Genomic DNA, 9153 nt, shown 5'->3' with positions numbered 1-9153 from the left:
AACGATCCTGCCGGGAGCTGGTGTCAAGAGCGACGAAGTTCTTCGCCCTAAGTCTTCCTGGCAACCAGCTTGCCGGAAGCCGGCATCGAGAGCGTCAAAGTTCTCTGCTGAAGATAAAAGTCTTCCTGGCAACCAGCTTGCCGGAAGCCGGCATCGAGAACGTCAAAGTTCTCTGCTGAAGATAAAAGTCTTCCTGGCAACCAGCTTGCCGGAAGCCGGCATCGAGAACGTCAAAGTTCTCTGCTGAAGATAAAAGTCTTCCTGGCAACCAGCTTGCCGGAAGCCGGCATCGAGAACGTCAAAGTTCTCTGCTGAAGATAAAAGTCTTCCTGGCAACCAGCTTGCCGGAAGCCGGCATCGAGAACGTCAAAGTTCTCTGCTGAAGATAAAAGCCTTCCCGGCAAGCCAGTATCGCTGGGGGCTGTGAGTGCCAAGGATCGTCCACGGCAAATCAGAGTTGCCGGGGGCTGCACTATCAGATAAGTTTTTCGTCCCTCATCATGCATCCTCTTATGGACTAGGGAAAGCAAAACCACGTTCCTCCCCGGAAACTGCTGTGCTCCCCCGACTCTAGGCCCCTGGGGCTCGTTCTCGGGGCCAAGATTGGTCGTAGTCGTGGCAGCAAAGGGATGGAACGAGGATACCGCACCCGCCTCGTTCCTATCTCCGTCAAAAGCGTGAGAAAGTTCGAGCGACGTGGGAAGGCGGCAAGGTCTGTTGCTGGGAGAAAAATTGTCTGTCTGAGGGATACCAAGGATTTGCTCCTTGGCGTGGGTTTAACTCGCGAGACAAATAACCCGGCAAACATTCCCTTTTTATTAAAAAAACATCCCACTCAGGAGGCAGGTCAAGGAGGCGAAAAGTGCAAAAGGAGTGCCTAGGCGAGCTATGGGTGCCAGAAGACACCAAGGGAACATCCCGGGGGCCGTCCGAAGGCTGGACGGCGACGGCGACGCTGGAAGCGGGGCTCGAAGACGGGGCGACGGGACGTCAGCACGCTGTCGAGGGCATCACGCCCTCGTACTCCGGCTTGACGGCCTTGTCGCCTGCCCTCTTCCCCTTCCGCAGCCTCCCTATGCCAGCCGCCCAAGGAGACGACCCCGGGGAGTTCAAGAAGCCGGCGACGCGGATGATGGGGTCGCCGGTGCCGCACAAGGCGGCGCCCGATGCCTAGTCGGACCCGCTACTCCGCCGCCCGCTACCCTCGTCGCCGCTGTCGCTCCCCTCCTCGTCGCTCTCGCTCGAGGAGGAGCCTTCGCTGTCGGAGGAGCTGTCCACGCAGCACTTCGACCGAGTGCCAAAGCACCCGAAGGCCTTGACGGAGAGGAGATCACCCTCCATCAACTTAAAATGGAGGGTAAACCCCTCCGTCAAGCTGTGGATGCGGGCGAACGTCTTCCACCCTCGATCAAGATACATCACATTAGGGGCTGGGAATGCAACGCGGACTCGCGTGCCGCTGATCCCACAGCCCCTCATGTGCAGTCTCAGCGTCTCGGGCGGCTCCACTTCCATCGCGCGCGCAAACGGAGCAGGAAGCCGGAGGCGACGACGAGGCGCCCGGCGCAGCCTGACGAAGAACTCGCAAGGGTCGTCCCCTATATGGACCGCCGTAGGGGGAGAAGCCGCCGGCTGAGGTGAAGCTGACGTGCCGCCCCGTCCGCCTCTTCCCCGAGCGCCTCGACCCCGTCCTCGACCTCGTCCGCGACCTCGCCCCCTCCCTCTTCCCCTCATGGCTGGCTCTGCCACCACAGGCGTGGAAGAGGGAGAGATGCGCTGTCGGGCGGCGACCCTCGCCGCCACCGATGAAGGGCCTGGGTTCCCTTTCTCCATGGCAGATGAGAGAAAGGGGAGCAGAAGCTGAAGAAAAGAGAAGATGAGAGAGTGAGGGTTTCTGTGCTCCCATCCCGCTCTTTATAAAGGAGCGAGGTGGGGGCTCGGCCGCCCCGCTCAGCGAATCAGGGCACGAGAAGGGCAGGGAGTCGGGGCCAACCCGCTCGCGACGGCCCAGTTTCCCACTCCACCGTCCGTGACCCCAAACGCATGAGAGCCGCGTGGCGGGGGTGCAGAACTGAGGCGACAGAAGAAGCGGCATCGCTCCACCCCATGAACGCGGGGAGTGGACGTCCCAAAAACCGCGCACCGGCCCCATCCAGTAAATGCACCACGCCCTCACACCTACCTCCGTTTAAGGAGGAGGGCGTGAACCGCCTCCATCATCATGGCCTGACGCATACTCGGGGGGCTTAGCCCCACGCACACCTCCCACGATCTCTCCCGCGACGCCGCGTCTGACGCATGCCATTCTGGGCGTGCGCGGTGAGAGCGGAGTTAGATTCGGCGTGACCTAGGCCGCGCGTGCCCGTGCACTGTTTTGGGCCTGGCCCAACAGCGCTCGGCACCGTGTATGGCCCAGGCCCGGGGGCTCCTGTCGGTGTACTAGAGTAGGGGTACCCTATTACCCCGAACTCGTGCACGGGCAGTTGCAGCGCCCCGCGGCAAGGCTTGCCGGGTGACCGCCAGGACCCTCCGTGTTTCCCTTGAAGACCATTCAAGAACAAAGTACTCAAACCAAGGCCCCGGCAAGAGGAGCTTGCCGGGAAGGCCAACCAAGGCCCCGGCAAGAGGAGCTTGCCGGGAAGGCCAACCAAGGCCCCGGCAAGAGGATCTTGCCGGGAAGAGACAAGACCCCGGCAAGAGGAGCTTGCCGGGAAGACCACTCAAGGCATACTAAGAAAGCTTGCCGCGACGCGCCCTGCGTCCCGGCAAGATCCGGCGAGCGACAAGCTTTCGGACGCGACAAGACGACAGCCACGGCAAGGAGCTTGTCGCGGGAAACCCCCACTTCGTGCCCGCGCTCCAGCTCACCTGCTAACGTGTCGCTCTGGGACTCTCCCAAGCACACGTGGCGGGAGGCCGTGCAGCCAGGGGTACATGGTGGCAAGCAGAGATGAAGGGAAGCCCATCGTGGCAAGCGGTGGCACTCCTAACGGTCACCCGTTGCACTGTTTAGGAGACTCAGACAGGCATTTAATGCCCTTGTCCCCTGCCGTCAGAGTTAGGTAGGGTGCACTGTATCCACAGTAGCGGTAGTTGCACCTACCGCATCGTTTTCCATTTTTACCCTTCTAGTCTACGTTGCCACCTGTAGGTGACCCCTTGAAAGTATAAAAGGAGGCCCTAGCGCAACGTAGAAGGGGTTCGGCGATTCGAGGAACACTCTCAGGCTCAGTCTGGCAGCGTCCATCGCTCCTGAGCAAGAATCCAATATACACAAACAAGCAGCAGTAGGGTTTTACGCATCCGTGCGGCCCGAAGCTGGGTAAAAATCGCCCCGCGTGCACTGCCTCGATCCGCTCTTTGTGCGCTCTCCGCCCCCCACCGAACCGAAAGGGGCCCTGTCCCCATAGGTGTCGGCGGGAATCAGCATCACCCCCGACAGAGCACGGTGGTGGTTTTATTTTATAGAAATGATTGATCTCTAATGCTTCACTTATATTATTTTGAGAGTCCTTTAGAACAACATGGCAATTTGCTTTTAGGCATTACAAAAACTTTCATATAAGTGCATTGAATACTAAGAAAAGTTTCATACTTGATGATTGTTTTGATATATGGAGATGGTGATATTAGAGTCATGCTAGTTGAGTAGTTGTGAATTTGAGAAATACTTGTGTTGAAGTTTGTGATTCCCGTAGCATGCATGTATGGTGAACCGTTATGTGATGAAGTCGGAGCATGATTTATTTATTGATTGCCTTCCTTATGAGTGGCGGTCGGGGACGAGCGATGGTCTTTTCCTACCAATATATTCCCCTAGGAGCATGGGCGTGGTACTTTGTTTCGATAACTAATAGATTTTTGCAATAAGTATGTGAGTTCTTTATAACTAATGTTGAGTCCATGGATTATACGCACCCTCACCCTTCAACCATTGCTAGCCTCTCTAGTGCCGTGCAACTTTCGCCGGTACCATAAACCCACCATATACCTTCCTCAAAACAGCCACCATACCTGCCTATTATGTCATTTCCATAGCCATTCCGAGATATATTGCCATGCAACTTTCCACCGTTCTGTTATTATGACACATTTCATCATTGTCATATTGCTTTGCATGATCATGTAGTTGACATCGTATTTGTGGCAAAGACATTGTTCATATTTTTCATACATGTCACTCTTGATTCATTGCATATCCCGGTATACCGCCGGAGGCATTCACATAGAGTCATATTTTGTTCTAAGTATTGAGTTGTAATTCTTGAGTTGTAAGTAAAAAGAAGTGTGATGATCATCATTATTAGAGCATTGTCCTAGTGAGGAAAGGATGATGGAGAGTATGATTCCCCCACAAGTCGGGATGAGACTCCGGACAAAAAAATGAGAGAAAAAGAGAGAAGGAACAATGTTACTATCCTTTTTCCACACTTGTGCTTCAAAGTAGCACCATGATCTTCATGATAGAGAGTCTCCTATGTTGTCACTTTCATAAACTAGTGGGAATTTTGCATTATAGAACTTGGCTTGTATATTCCAATGATGGGCTTCCTCAAATTTCCCTAGGTCTTCGTGAGCAAGCAAGTTGGATGCACACCCACTTAGTTTCTTTTGTTGAGCTTTCATACATTTATAGCTCTAGTGCATCCGTTGCATGGCAATCCCTACTCACTCACATTGATATTTATTGATGGGCATCTCCATAGCCCATTGATACGCCTAGTTGATGTGAGACTATCTTCTCCTTTTTGTCTTCTCCACAACCACCATTCTATTCCACCTATAGTGATATATCCATGGCTCACGCTCATGTATTGCGTGAAAATTGAAAAAGTTTGAGAACATCAAAAGTATGGAACAATTGCTTGGCTTGTCATCGGGGTTGTGCATGATTTAATATTTTTTGTGATGAATATAGAGCATAGCCAGACTATATGATTTTGTAGGGATAACTTTCTTTGGCCATGTTATTTTGAGAAGACATGATTGCTTAGTTAGCATGCTTGAAGTATTATTATTTCTATGTCAATATTAAACTTTTATCTTGAATCTTTCGGATCTGAACATTCATGCCACAATAAATAAAAATTACATTGAGAAATATGTTAGGAAGCATTCCACATCACAAATTCTATTTTTATCATTTACCTACTCGAGGACGAGCAGGAATTAAGCTTGGGGATGCTTGATATGTCTCCAACGTATCTATAATTTTTGATTGCTCCATGCTATTATATTATCTATTTTGGATGTTAATGGGCTTATTTATACACTTTTGTATTATTTTTGGGACTAACCTACTAACCCAAGGCCCAGTGCAAATTGCTGTTTTTTTGCCTATTTCAGTGTTTCACAGGAAAGGAATATCAAACAGAATCCAAACGGAATAAAACCTTCGGGAAGGTTATTTTTGGAACAAACGTGATCCAGAGGACTTGGAGTGGACATCAAGAAATCAATGAGGAGGCCATGAGGCAGGGGGCGTGCCTACCCCCTGGGCGCGCCCTCCCCCCTCATGGGCCCCTCGTGGCTCCACCGACCTACTTCTTCCTCCTATATATATTCATATACCCCAAAAACATCCAGGAGCACCACGAAACCCTATTTCCACCGCCGCAACCTTTTGTACCCAAGAGATCCCATCTTGGGGCCTTTTTTGGAGCTCCCCCGGAGGGGGCATTGATCACGGAGGGCCTCTACATCAACTACATGGCCCCTCCGATGATGTGTGAGTAGTTTACTTCAGACCTTCAGGTCCATAGCTAGTAGCTAGATGGCTCTCTCTCTTTGGATCTCAATACAAAGTTCTCCTCAATTCTCTTGAAGATCTATTCGATGTAATCTTCTTTTGCGGTGTGTTTCTTGAGATCCGATGAATTGTGGGTTTATGATCAAGTTTATCTATGAACAATATTTGAATCTTCTCTGAATTCTTTTGTGTATGATTGGTTTATCTTTGCAAGTCTCTTCGAATTATCAGTTTGGTTTGGCCTACTAGATTGATCTTTCTTGCAATTGGAGAAGTGCTTAGCTTTGGGTTCAATCTTGCAATGCTTGATCCCAGTGATAGAAAGGGAAACGACACGTATTGTATTGTTGCCATCGAGGATAAAAGATGGGGTTTACATCATATTGCATGAGTTTATCCCTCTACATCATGTCATCTTGCTTAAGGCGTTACTCTGTTCTTATGAACTTAATACTCTAGATGCATGCTGGATAGCGGTCGATGTGTGGAGTCATAGTAGTAGAAGCAGGCAGGAGTCGATCTACTTGTCTCGGACGTGATGCCTATATACATGATCATACCTAGATATTCTCATAATTATTTGCGTTTCTATCAATTGCTCGACTGTAATTCGTTCACCCATCGTAATACTTATGCTTTCTTGTGAGAATCCACTAGTGAAACCTATGGCCCCCTGGTCTATTCTCCATCATACAAGTTTCCAATCTATTTTATTTTGCAATCTTTACTTTCAATCTATATCATAAAAATACCAAAAATATTATCTTATTATTATCATCTCTATCAGATCTCACTCTTGCAAGTGGTCGTGAAGGGATTGACAACCCCTTTATCGCGTTGGTTGCAAGGTTCTTATTTGTTTGTGTAGGTACGAGGTGACTCGCGCGTGGTCTCCTACTGGATTGATACCTTGGTTCTCAAAAACTGAGGGAAATACTTACGCTACTTTACTGCATCACCCTTTCCTCTTCAAGGGAAAACAAATGTAGTGCTCAAGAGGTAGCAACAGCAGGGATAGCAAGGCACATATTGTATTGTTGCCGTCGAGGATAAAAAGATGGGGTTTATATCATACTGCTTGAGTTTATCCCTCTAAATCATGTCATCTTGCCTAATGCGTTACTCTGTTATTTTGAACTTAATACTCTAAATGCATGCTGGATAGCGGTCGATGTGTGGAGTAATAGTAGTAGATGCAAAATCATTTCGGTCTACTTGACACGGATGTGATGTCTATGTTCATGATCATGCCTAGATATCATCATAACTATGCGCCTTTCTATCAATTGCTCGGCAGTAATTTGTTCACCCACCGTAATATATGCTATCTTGAGAGAAGCTACTAGTGAAACCTATGGCCCCTGGGTCTACTTTACATCATATAAGTTTACGATCTACAATTCTAGTTTACTATTTATTTTGCAATCTTTACTTTTCAATCTATACAACAAAAATACCAAAAATATTTATCTTATTATCTCTATCAGATCTCACTTTCGTAAGTGACCGTGAAGGGATTGACAACCCCTTTATCGCGTTGGTTGCGAGGTTCTTGTTTGTTTGTGCAGGTACAAGGTGACTTGCATGTAGTCTCCGACTGGATTGATACCTTGGTTCTCAAAAACTGAGGGAAATACTTATGCTACTTTGCGGCATCACCCTTTCCTCTTCAAGGGAAAACCAACGCATGCTCAAGAGGTAGCAAGAAGGATTTCTGGTGCCATTGCCGGAGAGATTTGCACCAAGTCAAGTCATGATTTGATCTCCCGTCAACAAGCCATTTATGGCTCCGTTGCCGGGGAGATCTATGCCAAGACAAGACATACCAAGTACCCATCACAAACTCTTATCCCTCTCATTACATTATTTGCCATTGCCTCTCGTTTTCCTCTCCCCCACTTCACCCTTACCGTTTTATTCGCCTCTTTTCTGTTCGCCCTTTTTTCGTTCGCTTCTTTTCGCTTGCCTCTTGTGTGATTGTTTGTTGGATTGATTGTTTGTCATGATGGCTCAAGATAATACTAAATTGTGTGACTTTTCCAATACCGACAATAATGATTTTATTAGCACTCTGATTGCTCCTCTTACCGATGTTGAATCTTGTGAAATTAATACTGCTTTGCTGAATCTTGTCATGAAAGATCAATTTGCTGGACTTCTTAGTGAAGATGCTGCTACCCATCTAAACAGCTTTGTTGATTTATGTGATATGCAAAAGAAGAAAGATGTGGATAATGATATTGTTAAATTGAAGCTATTTTCGCTTTCGCTAAGAGATCGTGCTAAAACTTGGTTCTTTTCTTTGCCTAAAAATAATATCGATTCATGGAATAAGTGCAAAGATGCTTTTATCTCTAAATGTTTACCTCCTGCTAAGATCATCTCTCTTAGAAACAATGAACTTTAAGCAACTAGATCATGAGCATGTTGCACAAGCTTGTGAGAGGATGAAATTAATGATACGTAATTTCCCTACACATGGATTGAATTTATGGATGATTATACAAAAAAATTATGCCGGATTGAATTTTTCTTCTAGAAATCTTTTAGATTTGGCCGCAGGAGGCACTTTTATGGAAATCACTTTAGGAGAAGATACCAAACTTCTAGATAATATTATGGTTAATTATTCTCAATGGCACACTGAAAGATCTACTAGTAAAAAGGTGCATGAAATTGAAGAGATTAATGTTTTGAGTGGAAAGATGGATGAACTTATGAAATTGTTTGCTAATAAGAGTGCTCCTACCGATCCTAATGATGTGCCTTTGTCTACTTTGATTGAGAATAATAATGAATCTATGGATGTGAATTTTGTTGGTAGGAACAATTTTGGTAACAACGCGTATAGAGGAAATTTTAATTCTAGGCCGTTTCCTAGTAATTCCTCTAATAATTATGGTAATTACTACAACAACTCTTATGGAAATTTTAATAAGTTGCCCTCTGATTTTGAGACTAGTGTAAAAGAATTTTTGAATTCGCAAAAGAATTTCAATGTTTTGCTTGAAGAAAAATTGCTTAAGATTAATGAGTTGGCTAGGAATATAGATAGAATTTCTCTTGATGTTGATTATTTGAAACTTGGATCCATTCCACGTAAGCATGATATCAATGAGTCTCTCAAAGCCATGAGAATTTCCACTAATAAGTGCAAAGAAAGAACCGCTAGGATGCGTGCTAAAAAAGATTGCTTTGTGAAGGCGTGTTCTTCTAGTTTTCATGATAATGATGATGAAGATCCAAAAGTGATTGGTGTGTCTCCTATTAAATCTTTGTTGGCCAATATGAATCTTAATAAAGATGGGACTGGAGATGAGTCAACTTTAGTTAGAAGGCGTCCCAATGATTCGAAGTTTTTAGATCTTGATGCAAAAATTGGTAAAAGTGGGATTGAAGAGGTC

This window comes from Triticum dicoccoides, chromosome 6A, assembly GCF_002162155.2.
Source record: "Triticum dicoccoides isolate Atlit2015 ecotype Zavitan chromosome 6A, WEW_v2.0, whole genome shotgun sequence".
NCBI classification, from domain to species: Eukaryota; Viridiplantae; Streptophyta; class Magnoliopsida; order Poales; family Poaceae; genus Triticum; species Triticum dicoccoides.
The sequence above is the reverse complement of the archived record's forward strand: the minus strand, read 5'-3'. Positions refer to the sequence as shown.